General features: G+C 38.9%; 1 long non-coding RNA gene across 2 annotated transcripts; it reads left to right on the forward strand.

Annotated features, from left to right (window-relative positions):
- Positions 1–5,981, forward strand: LOC308232485. 2 transcript variants are annotated; one of them, XR_013958835.1, is made up of 3 exons: positions 1–70; positions 4,192–4,308; positions 5,717–5,981. It is a non-coding gene; the product is annotated as an uncharacterized lncRNA (long non-coding RNA). The 2 variants fall into 2 exon arrangements; XR_013958836.1 differs by lacking the exon at positions 1–70 and adding an exon at positions 3,286–3,334.
- Positions 5,982–10,657: the final 4,676 nt, after the last annotated feature.

The raw sequence follows: 10,657 nt of genomic DNA on the forward strand, positions 1-10,657 counted from the left end.
AGGAATAGTATGGATTTGAAAGCAATACAGCCTGACACCACAGGAGACCCGTGTCCTAAGTGTGATCCAGGTACTATAAAGATGGACTTTGCAGTAAGAAATACATGCCTGTAAAAATTTCGCCTAAACTTTGTTATGTGTCTGTAGCCTTACTGCTCATTTTGAGAAGTATTTTAAAATCAATTACCTTGAGCAAAGGGAAGCATTGTTAACACCTGTGAAATAAAATCTGCAATATTAAGGCCTCCTACATGTAACATTACTTTTTCATGGAATCACAGACTGGTTTGGGTTGGAAGAGAGCTTAAAGCTCAGCCACTTCCTGCCATGGGCAGGGACACCTTCCACTAGAGCAGGTTGCTCCAAGTTCTGTCCAACCTGGCCTTGAACCCTGCCAACGGTGGGGCAGCCACAGCCTCTATGGTCAACCTGTTCCAGTGCCTCACTGCCCTCAGAGGGAAAAAAATTTTCCTAATACCTATTTTTTGCCAAAGAGTCTTTGAATTCTCAAATGAGTTGAAATTTAGTACATTTTGCAGGTATTTATTAATGGCTGAGGTTTCTTCTCAGTCTCTGTACATCTGTCTCATTATGATTAAGGTTGCGAGGTGCAGATGTTGCAGACAGCCCTATGGAACATGCAGTGCAATCCCTGCAGGCAAGTGCTTTGCTCTGGGTTCCTCTGCATGAGCCTTGTTCCAGCACATTGCCTTTCTAATCCTGGGGATGTAAGATTGCACAGGCACATGCATACTGGTGACGTGGTTGTGGGAACTCCTGTTTCAGGCATTGAAAAGGCTAGTGTGCAAGTTATAATGCATTCAGCAGTAACGGAAAAGCTAGCAACTTATGCTTGGTTTAAGTCGTTTGAAAGGTAACATCTGAAGTACATGAAACATAGAATCATAGAATGGTTTGGGTTGGAAGGGACCTTAAAGCTCATCCAGTTCCAGCCTCCTGCCATAGACCAGGTTTCTCAAAGCCACATCCAGGGAGGCATCTGTCTTTCCTTGCAACAGGTCTTTTCTTCCCTTCAAAAAAACCTGTAGTTAGGTTATGATTGAGGTTTAAATATGCAAGGATATTTTTATATTAGGTGGTGAGGTAATCAAGAATTAAGCTCACTGACGTCAATGGCAGAACTCTCAGTGACTGTGCTGTAGTCAGGTTTTCATTCAATAAAAAGGTAATAAAGAATCTGATTCATAATGAAGGGAGGAAAAGATGAATCAATGCAAACTGTGTGGGTAGAGTTTTTCCTGTGTTATTAACTCTGCAGTGCTATCAAAACAACAAGGTCCATCCTTATCTGCTGTAGTATTTATGATTATTCTTCACTAACACATGACTAAGCATAATTAGCCCTCATGTTATTCCTGCTAAAGTGAGTGTCAAGCTATCATTGTAATCAATGGAAAACTGTGGAGGGCTGAGTTTTTCTGGAAATCTCTTGATAACAGACTTTATTTTAACACAAGAAGTATTTTGAAATTGTCTGAATTACATTTTTTTATGACATAAAGATTGATTACGTACTGTTTCTGATTTTTTAAAAACATGTTCTTTTTAGTATGTATACTATATTAATTAAAAAACTTTCTCCCTTTTTCTCCCATGATAACAAAATGTAATGATCGAAACTATCATAAAAGCAAATAATGTCCATTTATACCTGTAATTTCATTTGAGATATCTCACTGAATGAGCATACTAGAACATCATAGCCCAGAAATAATTTATCACAATGTCCCTAATAATTATGGATTTGGGTTAATATTTGAAAAAGTGCCTGATATAAACTATTCAGTTAACTTTGTGTGTTTGTTTGAATTATTTGTATTATTATGAATTAGATGTAGTGCTTCTCTGTTAGAATACATATTTACTGTCAGTAACAGAAATTGTCAAATAACATCCTAAGTCAGTTCTGTTTAGCTACTATTGTCATACCAGACTTTCTTTTTTTTCTTTTTAATTAACATTTTAATTTGCATGTCATTTTCAGGCAAATCAGAATCACTCAGTTTTTTTCTCTGCTATGGGTTATGCTCTTTTATTCAGTACTTCTCGTGGTCATTTAGGATTTTTTTTTTAATATAATAAACATGCATTGATACATCATCTTAATTGATCAGGGTACCAATATCCTATTATTTCTCTACCTTTAAAGCAGCTGAAATCCTAGTACTGCAATGATGCAAACTGTTCAAGCACAGTTATCAAGACATCCTTTTCTTTTGCCTCAGAAAATGTATCCAAGGTATTTCTAGCAAATTCCTAAAACAAAACTAGAGTATGTAATGTTTGCATATTGAGTGAATAAAAAAGCTTAAGGTTTTTACTTCTTGACTCTAACCTGCTGCAAAAATAAGCAGGTCTCTCTGTTCTGCAGTTCTTTGACTACCCAGAAAAAGAAACCATTTGAGGAATAGTTAACTTGGGGCACTTGGTCAAAATTAGTATAATGTCTCGGTTGCCATGGCCAAAATCTTCCCCTGTTCTAAAACTTCATGTGCTCCTCTGACATTGTTTCCCGTTAGGTCAGTTGCCATTTCTTCAGGTGATCTCTCTGGCTGTAGTCTGTGGAAACAGAACCTGGAAGATTAGGAAAGAATTAATGAATTAGTAGTTGCAAACACAAGTCTGAAATTATTAGACCCTAAGGCTGCCATGATTTAGCATATTTCTTACAAAGGTGTTAGTATGACCCATAACACTGTAGTTTAGATCCAGTGGTCCAAATCCGGTGTTACATGGCTAGAAAAAAGAGAAGGATTAAGTTACTTCTTTTGATACCATCTTGTTGAATATCTGGCTTAATAATTTCCAAATGATTTCACATGAATTGATTATGCAGCTACTGCTGGTTTCCACATTTCAGCAACTCTGAATGCAGAGCCCTCTGGAGAGCATAAAAATAGATTTGGGGCTTTAGGCCTGCCTGACAGTGATCATAGCAAATTTGGCTTCAGAGTTCTTGGTTGGTACTGTACAATCTGAAATTGATCCGGACCTGTGCTCTGTGTCTGTTCTTCCCTGTGAAGAACTTCAGGAAGAATATTCAGTAATGACCAGTGAAGTGAAAATTGCCAGTAAGGAAGTAAACATACTTTGTACAGTACATACAAATATTTCTGATACGAAGTTATATTTTGGTAATATTAAAATTGTGAATGCTTGCACATCAAGATTTATATATGTTTCTTGCATTAACTTACTGTTCCCTGAAGTCTGGACGTTACAGAGCTTTGAAGAAGTTCTAACAAGCTCTTCTGTGCTGGAATTCATCAAGTTAATTGCCTGCAAATATGGCTAGACCTGTGCTGAGCTAAATGTGAGAGCACTGCAGTGAGTAATTGTAATTGTTTCCAATGGGGATTACTGTACTTTCAGTAAATCTATGGACACAGGATGAAATATTTAAAATTGCTTGGCAGGTAAATATTTTCTACTGTGTCTTGCTTTTGAGAAATGGGAAAACTTTGTGATTCATGCCTCTGTGTCATTGCAATCAGTGGGCACTGCTTTGCCATTAAGGCCGGCGAATGTAGGATGGAGAACAAATTAACTAATCAGAATACAAAAGTTCTTTGCAAGAGAGGATACCAGAAGAATTGAATCTGTGATTGCTACAACCTGTGGCTGTGGAGATGGATTAATGCCATGTTGGCTAATGAAGCAGTGGTATCAAATATTATCTCTTTGGATCACTTTTTTTTTTCAAGCTAGTACACCACCATTTTTATGGACAAAAATTGTGTAGTTTATGGACACATTTTTTGTGTAGCTAGAGCAGAAGAGGATTGCATAACTAAGATTAAAAAATAATTATTGTGATTATTTTCACTTACTAAAGTTGACAAGCTGCTGTAGCAGAATACTGTTTTCAAATGCACAGGTTTTCAAAGTTGCATGAAAATTACACGTGAGCTGCCATATTTTTAGTACTCAACAGCATGAATGCATAAAACTATTTTTATCTATTTGTTCCAAGATGGTCTGTGAATAATGATAAATTCATAAAAGCTAGTTGCACTGAACTCCCAAAGCAACTGGTTGGTTAAGTTGGTAACTGAAAAATCAACACAACCTGTCTATAAATGATTCTCACGAAGTGAATACAAATCTAAGTATAAATAAATACCTACTATTTCATTCAAATAGGCTTTAAAACTGGTTTAATCTTCACAGCACCTCCCTAGACATGGATGAACCAAATAATATGCTGCCTTGGGAAAAAGTGCCATAATGAAGGATATTTGCACACTGATAGCTGTAAATGCATATGCCAATCTGGGAATTTCTGAGGTATGTATATTGTATTAACCTGAACTCCTTTCAAATCTGTACAAGATCAAAATACTTTTCTGTTAGCTACATTTAATTTAGAATTTATGACCCTGCTGATTCCGTCTACCAGCCTGACTGCTTTCTAACAGAATTCATAAATGTGTAATATATAAGCAGAGAGAAACTAATGTATGAATTGGTTTCTTGTTGCCTGTTGCTATAGTTTACAGCAACCCCCTCACCCCAGCTCCTTTGGAACATCTGTTTACTTTTGAGATTTCCCAGACCAAGAGCTCTGTACAGAAATTATTTGTTTAGGTTTTCCTAATAATAAGAATTATACGATTTCTTATAATTCTGATTTTAAGTAGGTACCATTTTGTATCATTTCTGCTCATCTGCCTACTACTCAGATACTGATGGATATTCTCTTAAGTTATTCTGTTGCATTTTTTTCCATTTTATTTCCTCCTTTCTGTTAAAATGATACTTTTCATTAATTTAGTTGGCTTCTCTGTCTGGCACCTTCATCTCCCACTCTATTAAGGGAATAACTGGAATGTTTTGACAGCCATGTAGCTACCAGGGAAAGGATGACATCTCAGGGCAATAGTGCATGCAGCCATGCTGCCTTGCCCTCAAGGATAAATAAACAGCTGTCAGCTCAGGGGAGTACCATTGATCCCGTGTGAGAGTTTGATGCATATGGAAATGATCTCAGATGACTCTACCTTCAGAAAACGGGAAGTGTGAGGGCAGGAATTTTCTCACATTTTCCTTGAATTTTTTTTTTTTTATTTTTGTTTTATTTTATTTTATTTTTTCTCTCCAGGCACACTTACAGACAGTGTGCGTCTGAATCCACAGGGCTGCTGTCTTGTTCATTCTGCTGCTTTCTTACTATGTGGTTCTTATTGTTGCTGTGATTTTTTTCTCTTCACATTCTGCAGCCCATTTCCTACAGGCTCTCCTTTTATTTCCATGCTTTGGTTGAGCATAAAGCTGGCATCCACGGCATTGCTGCACAGGCTGAGCCACAGTTAAAGGGTATATTGGATTACAGGGTTTTCTCTATGCAAAAGAAAATCTGACTTTTCATGGTTTTAAGCTCCACTGAAGGTTGCAGCAGCTTTGATTCTTCTCCAAATCTTTGACAATAGTTCTGCTCCATGGTTTATGCTTATCTTCTTTTTTTGCTTGTTTTCTTTTTCAGCAAGAAATGGTCTGAATTAGCATGCTTATTTATCAAAATGTTACTATTTTTATATAAATGTTTTGTATTAATCAGGTAAGAGTTCATTTGCACACTTTAGACAGCTGTCACTGTTTTTTTTTACATTGTTCAGTACTAAAACATAGACTAAGCAGCAACAAACAGAGATGAAGTCATTATACCTTCAGCACAGGTACAATTTCCTTCCTATAGCTCGTAGCCCACCATCCGTCGGTGGATAAAGAACTGGCTGGATGGCCGCAGGCAAAGAGTTGTGGTCAATGGCTTGATGTCTGGCTGGAGACCGGTAACGAGTGGTGTCCTTCAGGGATCGGTGTTGGGACTGATCTTGTTCAACATCTTTGTCGGTGACGTGGACAGTGGGATTGAGTGTGCCCTCAGCAAGTTTGCCGATGACACCAAGCTGTGTGGTTCAGTTGATACGCCGAAGGGAAGGGATGCCATCCAGAGGGACCTTGACACGCTTGTGAGGTGGGCTGATGCCAACCTGATGAAGTTTAACCATGCCAAGTACAAGGTCCTACACCTGGGTCGGAGCAATCCCAGGCACAGCTACAGGTCAGGCAGAGAAGAGATTCAGAGCAGCCCTGCAGAGAAGGACTTGAGGGTGTTGGTCGATGAAAAAATGAACATGAGCCGGCTGCAGTGTGCGCTTGCAGCCCAGAAAGCAACCGTATCCTGGGCTGCATCAAGAGGAGCGTGACCAGCAGGTCGAAGGAGGTGATCCTGCCCCTCTACTCTGCTCTCGTGAGACCTCACTTGGAGTATTGTGTGCAGTTGTGGTGTCCTCAACATAAAAAGGACATGGAACTGTTGGAACAAGTTCAGAGGAGGGCCACGAGGATGATCAGGGGGCTCGAGCACCTCCTGTATGGAGACAGGCTGAGAAAGTTGGGGCTATTCAGCCTGGAGAAGAGAAGGCTGTGTGAGGACCTCACAGCAACCTTCCAGTATCTGAAGGGGGCCTATAGGGATGCTGGGGAGGGACTCTTCATCAGGGACTGTAGTGACAGGACAAGGGGTAACGGGTTTAAACTTAAACAGGGGAAGTTTAGATTGGATATAAGGAAGAAATTCTTTACTGAGAGGGTGATGAGGCACTGGAATGGGTTGCCCAGGGAGGTTGTGAATGCTCCATCCTTGGCGGTGTTGAAGGCCAGGTTGGATGGGGCCTTGGGTGGCATGGTTTAGTGTGGGGTGTCCCTGCCCATGGCAGGGAGTTTGGAACTAGGTGATCTTAAGGTCCTTTCCAACCCTAACTATTTTATGATCCTATGATTCTATGATTCTATCCCTGATGACATGCTACCAGGCTTTGTTTGGGACACTGTTTACACAATAAGTACCCATTCTTGCTGTTGCTGCTAATAGTTGGTAGAATCTGTCCTAGGCATCTCTGCTGTGAGGTGCCAGAGAGACAGTGTTTGTTTACTCAGTGTGACACAGCAAAGAAAGAAGAGCTTTGTGTAGCATGGAAACATACCTCATGCCTTAGTAGCACCGGACTCAACATGTCCTGTATCCCTTTCATTGTAGATATTGGCACACAGTCTGCACAACGATCTGATATCACATGAGAGCACATGTTGGCATTTCTGTTTCCTGGTGCTTTAAACTGGCGTTGACTTTTCGTGAAGGTAGCTGAATAGATTATTGTCCTGATGAGCCAATACACTGTCATCCTCATGTCCTTGTTAATATGATATGAAAAGTCTAAAATAGGGAGACTTTTGTAGGTGAGCTCCTGCCTTCCTTTATATCCTTTCTTATTCTTCCTGTGGAACAGCCTCACTGATGCATAGCTGCAAATTTTTGGTGTGTTTTCTGTCTACGCATGTTAAGAGGAGCTTTGCAATCATTTGGGAAATAAGATGTAATTTGCTCTTTTATGAAACCAGAAATCACTGTGCTATGAATATGTATTGAGAACTTAGAGGGAAAAAAACAAACCTGAAAGAGTTGTTAGTAATAATGATTTTAGCTGATTGCGAGGACACTCTCATACCACAAAATCATTAGGACTTCTAAAGCTGTGTGGGGTATTGCAGTTAGAAGTGCAATGCTTTGTGCAGAATGGGCTTAACAGAAATTTATACTTGAACACATGCCCCTAGAACTATAACTATAGTTACATTTTAGTAGACAAATAAGGGAAATGAAGCCATTAGTGTTAGTGACAATCCCGGGGGCAGGTGGAACACAAGTTACATTTTCTAGGGCCAAATAATGCCTCTAAGGAAGTGTCTGGATCATATTCTAATGAAAAAGAGTAGCCATAGCAGCTAGGTTTTAGGTATTGGTAACAAAATGAGTACTAGGAAAAAAAAAATAAAAAATTATTTAGTTGTCAATGAAACATGAGAAGCCTGGTTATCCTTACCCTCTGTTGTGCTTTTCCTGCTGAACTGGTAATGGGACACAAGTGAAATGGCAGTCTATAATAATTATTCTGGATAGTATATATTATAAATACTGGGTTTACATTGGAATTGCTGTAGTGCTCTGAGTCCAGTTCAGAATGGTACTGTGGGCATTGCAGTGGTTTTACCCAGGTGCTTGTAGGTGAAATGGCAGAGCACCAGCTCCGAATTACCTGCTCAAATGTCAGCTTGCTGGATGTCATGGTCTGGCTGATTTATATCAGTCTTAAGTCTTTGCACAAGTCTCCCAGTCATAAGAATGGGTGTAAGACAGCTCTAAAAATTATTAGTGTTCCCAGCCGACGGGTAATGTTACACCAGGGAGCACTTTTGAGGCTGGCAGTGAGAACATGACAGAGTAGCGTGATAGGGAAGCAGCTCTGCAGCCTCCCCGTCTGCGCTGCTGTTGTTTCCATCGCTTCTCCACACAGTACAAAAGCCAGTCACTGAACTTGTTTAAAGGTCTCTGTTCAGCACTAATTCAGCAGTAATTATATGTTTTGGTTTTCCATGCATGCTCAATTTTAGATTGATTTGATGCTGATTGTGTGCAACACCTTACTTAATTTCTGTTATTTCTGGGGTGTGTTTTGGCTTGTTGTTTGCTTTTTTTTTTTTTTTTAAAACAAAACCTACAGAATTGGAGGCTGGAAGCACATTGCTGAGCAACCTCTTTGGCTATTTTCATCTGCTGTGATAACAATATGCATACTGAGCAAAGAAAATATTTGTTTTCTCCATAAGAGAGAGTTTTTATGCACATTCATTGTGTTCATCCTGTAACAAGGATCTTTCATATTTCTAGTGCCAATCTGTTTGATCTCCTACTTAATATAAAATAAGTATGTAGTAATTCATGCAGCTAGTGTATGTTTGGCTAAGAATTTTGACTCATGATAGTTTGTTTCATTTTGTTCCATAGAAAAGAAGTAATAAAGACAACTTCAGGCTTTACTGAGTCCATTATTTTCCTGAATATCTGTATGTGAGAGGAATCTGAAAACACATTTGTATGCCTGAAACATGATTCAGCCTTATTTTGGCATTGTACTGTCATTTGCAAGCAGAAGAAGTTCACTTCTGAGTTACTTTAGCCTTCATTTACTGAAGACTCTGTATGTCAAGGAGAACAGTAAATCTTTTAATGACTCCAGCTACCTGAGAGAGTAAGACGCTAACATAACCAAAGCATGAAAGGATTTATCATAAACTAAATTAAATCATCTGAACTCAGCTCATCAGGAACAGGCAGAAGAGAGAAATCAATTCAGCATGTTAGTAGATCAGGGAACTTGCTGTTGTCTTGCAGTGCTTTTCTAGTATGTAGATAATAAAACCGAGCATCACCACAGTTTAAATCAATCCAAATACAGTTATTAAATGATAAAGTCACAGGGGAGGTATGTGTGGTGTTGAAATAGCCTTTTACTGTAGAGTCACAAGTGGAATAAATTCGTGGGAGCTTGTATCTGTGTAAGCTGCAGAACCTGCATGCAGCATAGGTACACAGAGGTTCTGAGAAGGTGCTCAAAGGATCCGAGGATACAGAGCTGGGGAGTGTGCTGCAGGCAGCAATAGGTATTGGCAGGGGATAGGTGAGAGCCTTGTGAAACAACCAACATAATTATTGGCCTAATACAGAGCCATAAGGTTACACTTTTAAAACTGAGTCAGGCTGAAAATATTTAAAGGCAAATAGGGGAAATAAAGAGGTGCTGGTCCTGGCCTGGCTGTGGCCCTTTCAGGTGACCAGATGACTTGCAGTCCAGTGGAGCTTATTGATAAAGTATACCTTAAATTTTTGATAAGGAACCCTGATAAACTTCCTCAAATAATTTCTGTAAGGATTAGAAATGAAGTCTAATGTCTTCTCTTAATTATGCTGCATGTTTCAAAACTCTGATGTCAATAACACTGTTACATAAAAACCTGGCCCATTAATTTACTTAATGGAGCAGGTTATGTAAACCTTCAGTTTTGTTAAGAGAGCTAAGTTACAAGTTAAAAAAAAAATTAAGATGCAATTAATGCTGCCTTGATAGTAGGTACAAAGACAACTGAACCCTTTCAAAAGAGAATGGTTTTATTTTATTTTTCAAGCAATTACCCTAAAGTAATTGCTGCTCAGTCTCGTCTGCTTGATACAAAATCAAGATTTCATTGAACATTCAGAGTGTCGCAGAGGAGTACCATCACAGCTTTGCACTGTCTTTGGAAAAATGCCTATTATTGGTGATCTTGTTATAGTATTCTTCTATCAAGCAATTTGGATTTGCTTTCCTATGACACAAAGTTGCTTGTATTTATTCCCATCACATTTCATAAAAGGAATGTGAATTGCAACGGGGTTTTTTTTCAGCTGTTTGTAGAATACATGAATAACAAATTTCTAAAGAAGAGTACAGAAAATAGTTCACTGTGAAGTTTAGTGTTCTGTAATGGATCAAGACAGGAATAACCTTAAAGTCAGTGTAGCAGTGTACCCTTGAGAATTTCATTCCCTTTCAGGGAGAGTGTAGTTGTCACTAACTGTAAACTTTATTAAATCCAGCCAGATAGTGTTGTGTGCTGATGCAATATGAGCCCTTGTAAAAGTAAAACTAGTGGTAAACTACATAAGGTTGAGACAAATAACGCCTCATACCACACTTCATGTTTTCCAACCAGCTTTAATGCCAGGTTTCAGAAGAGAACAGTGATTAAAATATATGGG

The sequence above is a fragment of the Psittacula echo genome, assembly GCF_963264785.1.
Source record: "Psittacula echo genome assembly, chromosome: Z".
NCBI lineage: Eukaryota > Metazoa > Chordata > Aves > Psittaciformes > Psittacidae > Psittacula > Psittacula echo.